The 14,126-nt window shown below is 40.1% G+C and overlaps 1 long non-coding RNA gene across 3 annotated transcripts in view; it reads left to right on the forward strand.

Moving 5' to 3' along the window:
• The first annotated feature begins 273 nt into the window (after positions 1 to 273).
• The window catches only part of LOC148348755 (uncharacterized), a 45,280-nt gene continuing 31,427 nt past the window's right edge, over positions 274 to 14,126 (forward strand). For 2 of the 3 annotated variants that reach the window (XR_015847734.1, XR_015847736.1), the window contains exons 1-2: positions 274 to 540; positions 3,034 to 3,166. This is a non-coding gene — a long non-coding RNA (uncharacterized LOC148348755). Of the gene's footprint in view, positions 541 to 3,033; positions 3,167 to 6,460; positions 6,497 to 14,126 lie in introns of all 3 variants that reach the window. The other variant, XR_015847735.1, reaches the window with a different exon arrangement.

The raw sequence follows: 14,126 nt of genomic DNA on the forward strand, positions 1-14,126 counted from the left end.
GGTAAAAGCGGCGTAAGCTTACCGGATATCCGGTAAACAAGTCGAGTTGTTTTTCTATTTAAATCGATTTTTTTTTGGGTCACAAAAGAATAATTTACACAGAACAACTTTCCTAAAACACAATAGTACCCTGTTAAATTGATTATGTGTCTCAAATTAGGTGTTGGTTTGCGGGACGAAAATAGATGTCATTCTCAATTGCGTTCGCTAGGTGTCACTGTTACATCAAGGTTCGATTTGTAACCCACATTTATTGTGCCGAGAAAACGGCTGTCCAGGGGGAAAACATCAATTCCCTTCGTGCCAAAAGGGGTTCAAAGTCACTTTTGAGGGTGATGTCAAAATGTAGTTTATTCTCAAAAGCTAATTTTTTTAAATATTTTACACCTCCCCCTGCTTTAACCCTGGAAAACCCAAGAAACGTTTTCTTTGGAATACTATCACCTGTGGCTCCTCGCCCTCCCGCTTTTCCCGCTTCCTTTGGTGATAAAACTAAGATGGCGCCGCGGATTTTTTTTTATAAATGCTCTTTGAACTCAGGTAGGCATTGTTAACTAAACTTTACACAGAATATATTCTACTTTTCAACTTTTTAAAGGACACCCCAAACGACCCACCCCACTTTTAAGGCCTCCCCATGTTATCGTCTTAAAGTGCATATCCCTTGACGATAAATACCATTCATTTAACTGCAAATCTGTTTTTTTATTTGTAGGTTTGTAGTTTTTATTTTGTTACAGTTGTATATATTATAAATTACGGAAATGCAGTGTTCATTTTACCTCTGAAAAGGGACTCGCATGCTCAAAAATCTATGGGTCCCGACAGAGATCTAGGGCTCCCCAAAATTTAGTGTTATCCAGGTTGAAATTGTAAATCGGCGACAAATATATAATATAAATCTATATATTTATTCAGTTTTAATCATCACAGTTTATTGGTAATACAAATCAGCTATCACTTCAGATTTTTCAGTTCAAAATATTGTACACTATACAAAATAATATTGCCGAAATATTAATCTATATATTCATGCAGTTTTAATCATCACAGTTAATTGGTAATACAAAGCAGTTATCACTTCAGATTTTTTAGTTCGTATATTCTTCATGGTTTGCTGTCACGCCATAGTTGTAATGCCTTCTCAAAGTCCAATCCATTATCACCCTCCTCATAGCATAACCAGGAATATAATTGAGTCCATTTTGGCAGAAAAGTCCTTTTCTTGCTAGTATTCTCTTGTTTATTTTCTTTCGTCGAATCGTTGGCTTCAAAACACGGGTTTTCCTTGCTTCCGAAGAATTTCTCCGCCGTTTTTTCGTGCCGGCATTATTGCCGTTGTTACCACTTTCTGTGTTATGTTTCGACTTATTACCGACACTGAAGAAATTACCAATTTTTTGTTGATTTGCACCTAATACCAATTGTTTTTACGGAGGCATACTTCTCTTTCACTCGACAACCACCAAAACAATGACGTCATCTCGAAACAACGAGATCTCGTTTGCCGAGATCGGCGCGAGACCAAAACAACAATGGCGGATCTGTCCGAAGAAAAGTTTGGAGTGCGGCAAATCTTTGTTAATAAAAAAAAAAAAAAAAAAAAGTAATCGGGGAATAATGACAATTTGGTGTCAAAAAAGTTGCGTTCCGGGGACGCACGTTGATTTGAGACTATGCGTCCCCAGCAAAAATGATGCGTCTAGGACGCAGGGACGCGGGCAAACCAGAACACTGGATATGTAGTGAATAAATAAATGTTTCTACTTTGCGGTGTTTGAGTATTCCAGGTTTTTTTGGAACGCAATACCCGAAAAAACTAAGGGATTACTGTATTTAAAAAAATGTTACTTTCCATAGAAATTACCTGGAGACCAATGTTCCCTGTAATTTTGCAGGGGTCTGAGCGTTCACACAAAGTCGGTGAGCAACGCTTGAAACAACAGTGAGCAACAGCAATCCCAAGTGTGGCAACTGAGTCATTATCAAACATGTCCAAAACTTGACATCAAGTTACATTTTGCTGAGTTTCCGGCAATGCAAAAAAAATGTTCACTTTTGAATGAATTGACTCATGTATTATTGCAAAGGTTGTACGGCCTACAAACGTCGTTTGTTTTTAAAATTCTTTCACAAAATTTCCATTTCTTTTTTTTTCTGGTATCTTTTGTGGCATAATATTAACGTTTTTGGTTGGTTGCACGATACGCAACTGTATTTAATCCATTTTGAAGTGGAAGTACAATGTTGGCAACAAGATTAACTTGGTATAATTGGAGATTATTTGAATGCAACACAAACTTTTTCTTCTTTTTCCCTGTTTTTTTCTGTTTTTTTTTAATTCCTTTAAAAAAAATCTCATTGTGTTTATTTTTTCCTAGCTGTTACTTTTTTTTCCTTTTGTTCTCTATTTACCTTTTATCCTTTGTTTCTTTCTTTTCTTTTTTTCTGTCTTTTTTCTAAATTTTTCCTTCCTTTTTCGCTTTTCACTACTTTTTCATTTTGGTATTTTTTTTTCTTTTTTGTTCTATTCCCCTTTCCTTTAAGTCATTTTGTGCATAATTTTACATAATATTCGGTCATATAGGGATGAAAGAAGCAAAAACAACCTGAAGAGCCGTTTAGGATCCGAAAGAGACGGTTCCTTTTAGTGAGCCGAGCCGAAGAAGCCATTTCTCGAAAAACTCTACTGACTTTACTCAACTTTGTTCTACTTCGACCTTGACTTCAAAATACCGCACTTAGAACACAGCGTCAGGGGAACCCTTGTAATTTTACCTTCATGCACTGTAACTTTGACCTAATTCGCTTCTTAATCAGCAATTTCGAGCCCTGATTTTTGTGAGCTGGCTAGATTTTCTTGTGCGCAGAAAAGCTCTGGGTAGTGCGCCATTGCGCACACACGCAGCTTAGAGGGAACATTGCTGGAGACCCACTTCTTTTTTGACATACTCAGAAATGCATAGCAGGCCGGATTAACCATCCCACAGGCAGTGTCTCTTAGCTAACTTTGCTGTTCTGTTTCTGCCACAGAGAGAATCCGGCACATCCGACAAGACTGATACGTTCGTCACCATCCTTTTTTTCGTCGCCGCGTAGTAATTGCCCCACAAATCACGACTGTCTGCCGCAAAGAGTGAAAAGGCGGCGGCAGGCCTCATTGACGGTAAGCCTCGTTGACGGTAAGCCTCGTCGACGGTAAGCCTCATCGACGCCCGCCGATGGGAGTGGGTTGCCATGGCCACAGATCCACTTCAAGCGTTTGAGAGCGGGATTAGTCTTAATTAACGCTAATGATCAGCCGACTCGCATGCAATTCATCGGATTGAGTTTAATGATTTCACTCCGTCATTCGGAACAGCCAATCGATGCATTTCCCTTCGAGTGAGAGCAAGTCGTGTCAAAAATGAAGATTTCCCCTCGTTGTTCATTTTGTCTATGCACTTACTATATTGTATACCCTAAATTCCGGACTGTAAAGCGCACCTGATTCTAAGCCGCACCCACCACATTTTAAGAAGATAACCGCTTTTGTACTTACACAAGCCGCACCTGTATATAAGCCGCATGCGCCCACATTAAAACATTTAACACAATCACAAAATTCACCCAAACCCGACTTTGAGTCCCACGATTGTAACTGAAAATAAAGTACACAGTCCAAAAACCACAGCCGGCAAAATGAACGAAAAATGATACCGGTACTTAAGGTTTGATGCAGACCCGCAGAGTCCGGGTCCCGTTGAAAATAATCCAAGGGGAAAAAATTTATATTTCCAAAGGTAAGGGTGGGAAAAATATATATCACCTTTACTCCACTTCCCGTCAGCCCCTGTTGTTTTCGCCCCTTCTTTTTGATTCGCCCATGGAAAACATATCAGAATAAGTCTCTAAAAAAATACATTACAAAAATATACAGTTGCAAATACATATTATACATGGTTACACATATTTACAAAGAAAGACGATACACCGAGAGAGTTTTCAAAGCTTTAATAATAAGAATATTATAACTTTCATCCCAAACCGTGCCTGTGTAGGGTAGCAAAACGCTACTACCAACACGCTCGCAACACAGTAAATGGGTCTGTTAAGAAAAACATACTGTACATGTAGAAATCACGGTAAACTGTCCTCATCTTCCTCCTTATAACTGATGTCATCAAAGTCGTCTTCCTTCAATATGGGAAAGAGACTTTGTCATATAGACGTCGTGCCACGCTCCTTTAGTCAAAAACACGCTAGCAACACGCTCACAAAGTAAAGTTTACGTGCAGTAGCTCTGTTTCCTTCTTTATCGGACTGCTCGATTGCGTTTAGCTTGAAACATGCGTCATCTTTGCATGATGAAAGGCACTGCGCTAATTTAATTTGTGCACAAGCTAAGAAGTTGCAGTCTTCCTCGGCGCATATATTCCACCGGTCTAAATCTTTCCTTTTGTACTCGAGCGCCGCTGGCGGCTGTTAGAAAAATTACATAAATTAATTACTTGATCACTGAATAAGCTGCAGGCTTGAACGTTTGGGAAAAAAGTAGCGGCTTATAGGTCCGGAATTTACGGTATGTCGCCACATGCGGCCTGCCAGATTTTTAAAAGCACCAGAGAAAAATGTGTCAAATAACGAGCTGCAATTTTAAATATGTCCACTGGGTGTCGCCAAAGCAGTTCGCCACTGTAGCTGTGTTTGGTAATTATCATTAATCAACCAGCAAACATTAAAAACCAAGTCACGGACGCGAAAAATACAACATTTGAAAAATTGGGTTAGGTCTCTTTGCAAAAGTGTTTGCTCCTCTTTGTAATAGATATGAAATATCACGCCAAACCTCCCATTATCAGGAAAACATTCTCATTAAATAACTAAAATGGTTGTGCGCTATTAAAACATAACTCGCCTTGAGAAGTTGAACCATTTTTTTGGTTGGCATTTCTCTTTTTGGCAGGGTCATTGGGACATAAGAATGGAAACCCTAAAGAGTACGAGTCCCGATAGAGACTAAAATCGTAAAATTGGGGTACGCGCAGCCCAAATGTGTACTTCTCTACATATGTATTCATCAAGATGCAAAAAAAAAAAAAATGGCGAAAACCCAAGAAAACTAGAGACTGGAAATGTCAACAAAACAAAAAGTGCCGAGTCACACTTTGAGGCATTTTTGACATGTAGAGTAACCTACCTGACTGCCTGTGCAAGATGGTGGTCATTTCTAAACTCCATCCATCCATCCATTATCTGCACCGCTTATTCTCAGTAGGGTCGCGGGGGTGCTGGAGCCCATCCCAGCCACCTTCGGGCAGTGGGCAGGGGACACCCTGAACTGGTTGCCAGCCAGTCGCAGGGCACACAGAGACAGACAAACTCACTCGCTGATTCACACCTAGGGACAATTTAGACCGGCCAATTCACCTAACAAGCATGTTTTTGGAATGTGGGAGAAAGCCGGAGTGCCTGGAGGAAACCCACTCAAGCAAGGGGTGAACATGCAAACTCCACACAGGAGAGTCAATCTCATGACCTCAGAACTGTGCCGCACACGCGCTAACCACTGCGCCGCTATGCTGCTATATCTAAACTCTTTCCCCATTTTCTTTGGTAGACAGACACACAAACAAATTTATACTCTATATAAACACTTTAAAAACAATATTATCAATCTGTTTGAATGCTATTTTTTTCACTTTTCAGTCTGCGTGAGTTTCCTCGAGTTAAATAAACTGTAGTGGGAATGAATTCCACGATCGTTTTTCTTTCTTTTCTCCGTAAATCCTCCGTTTATAAACACTACCAGAGGTTAAATATTGGTGAAGGAAATACACATTGAGGGAAAAAAACCCTCAATTGTTGTTTTATAATCATATCTTACATCCCTGAATCGTAATTTCATGGTGAGCCTTCAAAAAGACCCCCAGCCTTCTAGCTGAGGCACACTTTTTATGCCATTAATTGACTAGTCTGGGATCAAGAGATCGCAGTTCGACTCCCGGCTCCTCCGTGCTACATGTCAAAGTGTCCTTGGGTAAGACACTGAACCCCTAATGCCCCCATAAGCAAGTTAGCGCCTTACATGGCTCCACAGCTGCTATTGGGAAATGTGAAGCACACTGTAAAGCGCTTTGGGAAGTCTTGACTTGAAAAGCGCTATATAAATGCAGATCATTTCATTTCACTTGTCATTTCTTTCTGGCCAAAAATTCCGTGACTCTTTTCTCAGGTCTCTTCGACTTAACAAAGGGTCCCAAGTATTTCCCGCCTGATACACTCCATATGTTTTCTCAATTTTATGCAATTATCACGGTTTGGCTCCCTGCCCCGCCCACTTTACCATCAAATGCCAAACTCTCTCCTGGCATTTTGCTTTTGTCTTTCCACACACCATCTGTCGCTAAAACGGTCGGAGGAATCATTTTTCATAGATTAACAAAATGTCATCACCTGGTTTGTGTTCTCTACGTTTCAGATTTTGCTCAACTGAGGGACGAGTCCAAACATTTGAGTAGGTTGTTTTGTTTGTTTTCTTACGGTGCAGGGCTGGGCAAAACTTTTGATTTGGGTTAAAAATCTTTGCATAGGGCCCAAGCCGGAAGAGTAAAAAATGGCCGATTGATGTATTTAAATGTTGTATGCCAATAAAGAGTCTTTAATCTTATACCTTGGCAATACATGTATACGACGACCTATGCGGTTTAGGGATCCGTGAAGTGTTTCTGCTACTTAGAAGTTGTGTAATGCCACAGTTTTCTCCTAACCATGCTAGCCAAATATCGGTATTGATTGTTGTCTCGAGTACTGGTATCATTAGACCTTGTTTTGATACATGGTATTGCTACTACCCTAAAACCTACCTATAATTATATTAAATTTAAGTCAAGTCAAGTCATTTTTATTTGTATAGCCCTTAATCACAAAGAGTCTCAAAGGGCTTCACAGGTTATTACACAGACTATTTTTTCAGACTATTAATACACCATCCCCTGATCTGGAACCAACATGAGGGTAAGGAAAGATTTAAAAACCTCAACATGAGGAAAATGAAGAAACCTGAAGAAGGGACCGCACTATGGTATCCCCCTTTCAGGATTACCAGGCAAAAATGTTGCAATTACAAATTATACAGAGATATTGTCCACAAAAAGTATAGGTTATTCATATGCTTTAGAGTAGAAGTGTGTTTTAAGCTTAGATTTAAACATTTTCACTGAGGTTGCAGATCCAATCTCAGGGTGAAGAGCATTCCACAGCACCGGGGCCCGAATGGAGAACGCTCTCGAACCTGCGGATTTCTTTTTGGCTCTCGGGATCACCAGTTGACCGGCGCTTTCAGAACGAAGGCTTCGGACCGGAACATAGGGGGAAATCAGATCTGAAAGATATGATTTTGTATAGTACTAAGAGAACCTTGAAATCACATCTTAGGCTAACAGGGAGCCAATGCAGGTTAGCCAAAATCGGCGTGATGTGATCGGACTTTTTTGTCCTAGTTAAAAGCATCGCTGCAGCATTTTGTACCAGCTGAAGACTCTTGATTTTGGACTTCGGGAGACCGGAGAGTAGTGCATTACAATAATCGAAACGCGTGAATTATAATCTCCGCATCCGACTGAGACAGGATTTGTTTTTGTATTTGATGTACTTATGGTCTAGTATTAGTACATGGGTCAGTATTTGCATTGGTCTGGGTGCCTGCACGACTGCTTATAACATGTTTGTGATTATATCTATTTGCTGGAAGACTTTCTTTCGAACAGACATTGTTCATAAAGGCCACGCACCATGGCTGGTGAATGGTTTTTATATAAGTATATTAAGAAAAGGACTCACTTACTGTCTGGAAGGTAGAAAATGGTAATAGACACAATTGTGCCGTTTGAAGTTCAGCTCAGGCAAACGTCTGAGCCGACAGTTGCGTCGAGTCGAGCGCGACCTCACTCGTCCTCAGAGGAACTCGCGGATGTTGTTTCTCACATGGGGAAGTGGAAGCTCGGTTGATGATTTGTCACACTTTCTTTGAATTGGTGTGATTTCTGCATTGTTGCAAGCCTCAGAGTTGTTATTTCTTTTGTTTGTGTGCTGTGGGCTATTTATTCACTTGACTGGAAAGCTTGGAGGAGCCTTGAGTTTTTTTTTTGATGATGAAATGTTTCGGTCTGTTTGACCTTATTGTTTTGGTTTGGAAAAAAGTCCAAAATCAATCCCTTACTTATAAATCAAACATGTGTGAGAATGTACCAAAACTATTCGTGACATATCATTGTAATCAGGGTTGGGTAGGATTACTTTAACTGGATTACTTTCAATTACTTTTTGATGACTCTAATACCAAATATGCAAAAGAAACTAAATATGAATAAAATGACTAAATTTTGTGCAGGCTTGGGGAGTAACGGAATACATGGAACCGCAAAAATGATGTCGGCAAGCTGTTTGGATTTCTTTTAATGGTATGGAGTCATCCAAAAGTAATTGAAAGTAATCCAGTTAAAGTAACCCTACCCAACCCTGATTGTAATCTACCAAGCTACTAAAATACAGACACCTCTCCTGCTTTTTACGCTTAAAACTTTAACGTAAAAAATAACTTATATTGAGTTATGGATCAATCCAGTTTTCTTGATTACCATATTTTCTGGACTATAAGGCGCACCGAAAAAACAAATATCTTTTCAAATTTAATTGTGTGCCCCATAATCTCATCTCATCTCATTGGCCGTACCGCTTATCCTCATTAGGGTCGCGGGGGGGCTGGAGCCCATCCCAGCCATGCCCCATAATCAGATGTGCCAAATAGATCAGAAAATACAGATGGTTAAAAGTTTTGTCAATGTTTATTTTCATTTTTATTATAAAATTTGAAATACAAAAGCACTCTACCAGTGTCTGAAACTCATGACAAGAAGTTACCGGACACCAACTCTGAAAAGTTGCCTGCCCAGCCATAAAGTTGCCTGCCCCATTTTTCACAACTTGAAACACAATAAGACGACTCATCGCAAAAGAAAGAAAAACATTGTTGCAAAGTATTAAGGATTGACAATCAGAATATATAACAGAACAACACTTTGAAATTAAGTTTATTATAAATCTACTTATAACATTCGATGCATGTATATGACATCGCTGTTTTCCATCTGTCATCAGTATGGACTTGTATTTACTCATCTTCATCCACGCAGTGTTTGGTTGTGTCGTCTGCTACAAGCCACGTGAACTCCTCTTTCCAAGATGCTTTTAATGTACGTTTACATTTTGTAGCGTCATCAATTTTGTTAGCTTCTTTTGAATCTTTCTTCCAGGGTTGAGGTTTTGGCTTGATTCCTAACCACTTATCTATTTTTTGTGTTCTCTGTGCGTCTACTTGGGAAAATGATTTGCAAATGCACGACCTTATAACGCTCGGGAAAGTCCAGATGCACGAAGTTATTCGATGCAGGCTTCTGATTGGCTGCCGAGTATGCAAATTGCCAAACAAACCGAAATTCCAAAATGTCCAAACCGAACGAATATTTTTCGAAATGGGAAAAAAGCAAACGTTTGATTTAAGTATTATTTCACCTATATCCAAAACTACTGCATCTGCCTAATTGCCAAAAGACTGTGGCTGTTGTACGGCACAGCAGCACTTTTTCACAAGACTCTGTGAGTCAAATGAAAATGAAACAAAGGCGAGCTACAAAGTTAAAGACTGTTCAAAGAATTCTCACACATTTCCACTTCACCAAATCTGGCCCTCTTTTTGCAAAGTTTTGACATCCCTGATCTACTCTCTCTCTTTTCTGCAGAGTTTCACTTGTCAGTATGTCTTGTTTTTCTCCATGCATGTCCGCTGTAGGATTGTTCATATAATATATTTTTGCTGACCTTACTTTGTTTCTTGCTCTGTTAAGTACCATATTTTCCACACTATAAGGCCGCACCTAAAAGCCTTTATTTTTTTCAAAAGCTGACCATGCGCCTTATAATACAGTGCGCCTTATATGTGGATCAATATTAAGTCGCAAAGTCTTGCAACTAAGGCAAGCAGCCGCCGACTAGATTTTCCCCCGAAGGCGAAGTCGTCCGCGGTGTATGCTGGGATTTATATACCGGCGTTTCATTTCCTAACCAATGTGTCAATCATCATTTGAATCAGTCACTATTGGCTAAAATTATTCAGAGGTAAAGGGGGCGGATCCTTTTGATCATTTACAGGCTCGCATAGGCTAAAGGGGCGAAACAAAGCCTGCAATTGGCCGAAAAAGATGAATGTGAATCACACGTTGGGTTGCACTACGGCATAGAGAAAACATTTTTTACTATTCTGTATTTGTAAATATTTGACTCTCCTGGATTTACGACACTCACGGTTGTAAGAAGACCACGGTTACGTATCATTATTGAACGTGATGGCTGCAAGAGAACTTAGGTGAGCTAGGCGGCTTTATATTTTCCCGGTATCTTGTTTTAGAACGATCTTGAGGTTTCTGTGATGAGTCTATACAAATAAAAATGACTTGACTTGACTTGACTTGACTTGACTATGCACAGTAAAGAACCCCGTTTCCCTGCACAATAAAATTCTTACTTTGCTGTCCACACAGTTGCCAGCAAAAAATAAAATGGAAACTAAGAAATGTTTGGCATTTCTGGAATCCCAAGACTTTAACCTTCCGAATGATATTTGGAACGATGCATTTGAGTGATTGGTGACATCGTACAGACACTGTTTCCGTACATGTCTGAGACACGTATTTGCTTCTTTGCAAGCTTTGGGAATGTTAAGGGGGTAATAAGTTGGACTGAACTATCTGACTGTTTTGTCCACGTTCCCGTTGTAGCGCCTTATAATGCGGTGCGCCTTATGTATGGAAAATATAGGACCAAAAACTATTTTTTGGGGGTGTGCCCTATAACCCGGTGCGCCTTATAGTGCGGAAAATACGGTATGTATATCCTGTCGTGTCGGGTTCAGATCAGGGAATGGTATAATTGTAGCCCGTGCAGTCCGTTGAGACATTTTGTGATTAAGGGCGTCACAAATAAATTGGACTTGACTTGACCTACTTACCCTGTGGTCTGTTTGGTCACTGTGACTTAAAAGTGACATTGAAAAAAACAATAAAGCAGCAATGACGCAATCACTAAAAAAAAGTCAGAGTTTCCCATAAAGACTAAAAGAAGAAGGCTTGAAATGGGGATTATATGAAAGAAATTGCTCTGTGGGTGTTCCGATGTAATTGCAGAGGACTTTGTTGATTGACGTGGGCTTCATTTTAGGGTTTTGGAAGCTCCGTGGATGATTTGTTGACAAAATGACAGTGAGTACACTAAGCAGATCTGACAGCAATGTAATCATCAAAAATTGCATCTCATCTTGATTTTGTGCAAGGATGTGTGTTATATGACGCCGTGCTAATATTCCATGGGGGGGTTTACATGCAAATAAACACATACCCAAAAAATAAATCTGGAATATGGATTTATAAATAAATTCATATCATTTTATACATACAAATATGTGTGTATATATATATATATATATATATATATATATATATATATATATATATATATATATACAGTGAAGAAAATATAAAGTAAAATATTTGAACACCCTGCTATTATGCTATTTCTTCCACTTAAAAATCATGCATTGTGATTTCTGGATTTTTCTTTTTAGTTTATCTCTCTAACAGTGGACATGTACCTATGATGAAAATCTCAGACCTCTCCATAATTTCTTCACTGTATATCTATCTATCTATCTATCTATCTATTAGCATTTTTGACATCTAGAGTAACCTACCTGACTGCCTGTGTAAGATGGTGGTCATATCTAAACTCCATCCATTATCTGCACCGCTTATCCTCAGCAGGGTCGCGGGGGTGCTGGAGCCCATCCCAGCTATCTTCAGCCAGTCGCAGGGCACACAGGGACAGACAATTCGCTCGCTCATTCACACCTAGGGACAATTTGGACTGGCCAATTCACCTGATATGCATGTTTTTGGAATGTGGGAGGAAACCGGAGTGCCCGGAGGAAACCCACGCAAGCACAGGGAGAACATGCAAACTCCGCACAGGAAGGTGGGTAGCTGGATTTGAACCCATGACCTCAGAACTGTGCCGCACATGCGCTAACCACCGCATGGCGGTGCTGCCCTATATATATATTATATATATTATATATATATATATATTATCCCACTTTTCATCATGGGAATATAAAATATATTAAATGGATATATTTCATTCTTTATATTTGGACTTCACAATGCATGGATTTTCTTTTCAGATTCCGATTCCGATATACTTTATTGTCATTCTTGTACACGTGTATACAGAACGAAATGTCGATACATCTGACCCGCACAGTTTCCTTGAATGTACAGATATAAATAAAATGTTGTATTGAGTTGGAGTATTGAAGTACTAATAATGTACTAAATAATTATAGCTATATATAGGATTAAACAGTAGTGCAAAGAGTGCAAGAGGAGCAGCTAACCAGATGTGCAAAATGGGCAGTCAGGTAAACAAGTCAAAAGTTCTTTGACAAAATCGCTAAATTTTCACACATTGTAAATATGCGGAGTGAGGCACGCAATTGTCTTTTCTCATGGCAGATGGCGATAGTGAGACCAAGGATCCTAATTTGGCGCACACCTCGGCCCAGATCGAGAAAACAAGTGATAATATTAGCAAGCTAACAGCAAGTCAAGCCATCCAGTAATTTTTTTCTTGTCGCACGGACTTTTTTCTTAATAGAGGATTACCGATTCAGTATATTGGTGTTTTTATTCAAAGGAGCAGCACACAGACTTCATTAAAAGCAGGGTTGGGTAGGGTTACTTTAACTGGATTACTTTCAATGACTTTTGGATTACTCCAATACCAAATATGCTAATAAAAGACAAAAGAAACTAAATGACTACATTTTGTGCAGGCTTGGGGAGTAACGGAATACATGGAACGGCAAAAAATGATGTTGGCAAGCTGTTTGGATTGATTTTCATTTTGTTTCTGTCGCATTTTATGTTCGTTTTGCCGGAGATCAAAGAGATCAAAGCCAGGAGAGAAAGCTTACCACCTGTTGTGAGTCATCATTTTTTTCTGTGTCAGGGGCGGAAAACTGGTCGGTAGCTGGGACTGGGAGAGCAAGACGTGGTCAGGGTCGGACACGAGTCGTAAGCCGGGACGGCAGAGCAGACGTGGTCGATATCAAAACAGGTTGTAGCGGGAGACAAACAGTAGCAAAAACGGGACAGGCGTGAGTCTGGGTCGAAAAAGGGCTTGCCGTGTAAAAACAGAAATTCGCAGACGGACCGACAACCGGGGATTGACAGGACAGGGTGGGGAAGCCAATCTGTCAACAAGCTGCAACTGTCGCCACATGGGCGGGGCCAATTGGGCGCCATGGCAACCGTGACACAATTAACTCTTTTGAGGTAACCGCTGCCTCTAGGGTGCCTCCAGAACGTGGGAGAGTCTGTAAAGATCGAGGTCATAAGAGAAATAAATTCATTCCTGCCATGTGTAGGAGTCGCCCGTGGGTTGAAAGTTCTTATTTTCATCTTCACTGACTTACCGCCGTGGCTGTGTTTATTTTGGAAGACGAGACGGTCTCCATGTTGATGGATGCGGTGGCTAACCATTGTGAGTAAATAGGCAACACGGGAGGTATTACAAGGACTTGTCGTCTTGGGCGTTCGGTCGAGTTGAGGTAGTGATTTGCAACCGCCACCCCCTAACAGATTTCTTGCCGAGCATCCTTTTGTGTAGACCAGGGGTGTCGAACTCAATTTACCTCGGGGGCCACAGGATAGAACAAACATTCTCTCAGGGGCCGGACTGGTATATAAGAGAGAAAGAAAGAGAAAGAAACAAGACAAAGCGAAGGAGAGAAAAAGAGGGTGGGACAAAGAAAGAGAGAAAGGGAGAGAGAGAAAGAGAAAAAAAAGAGAGAGAGAGAACGTGAAACGTGAGAAACAAGAGATAAAGACAAATAATGAGAGAGGAGGAAAGAGAGAGAAAGAAAGAGAGAGAAAGAAAGATATCCAAAGAGAAATAGAAAGACAGAAGGAGAGAAAAAAACAGAGAGAGAATGGGAGAAGGAGAGAATGGGAAAGCAAGAGAGAGAGAAAGAGACA

The sequence above is a fragment of the Urocampus carinirostris genome, chromosome 18 (genome assembly GCF_059441175.1).
Source record: "Urocampus carinirostris isolate Australia breed hairy pipefish chromosome 18, RoL_Ucar_1.0, whole genome shotgun sequence".
Lineage (NCBI taxonomy): Eukaryota > Metazoa > Chordata > Actinopteri > Syngnathiformes > Syngnathidae > Urocampus > Urocampus carinirostris.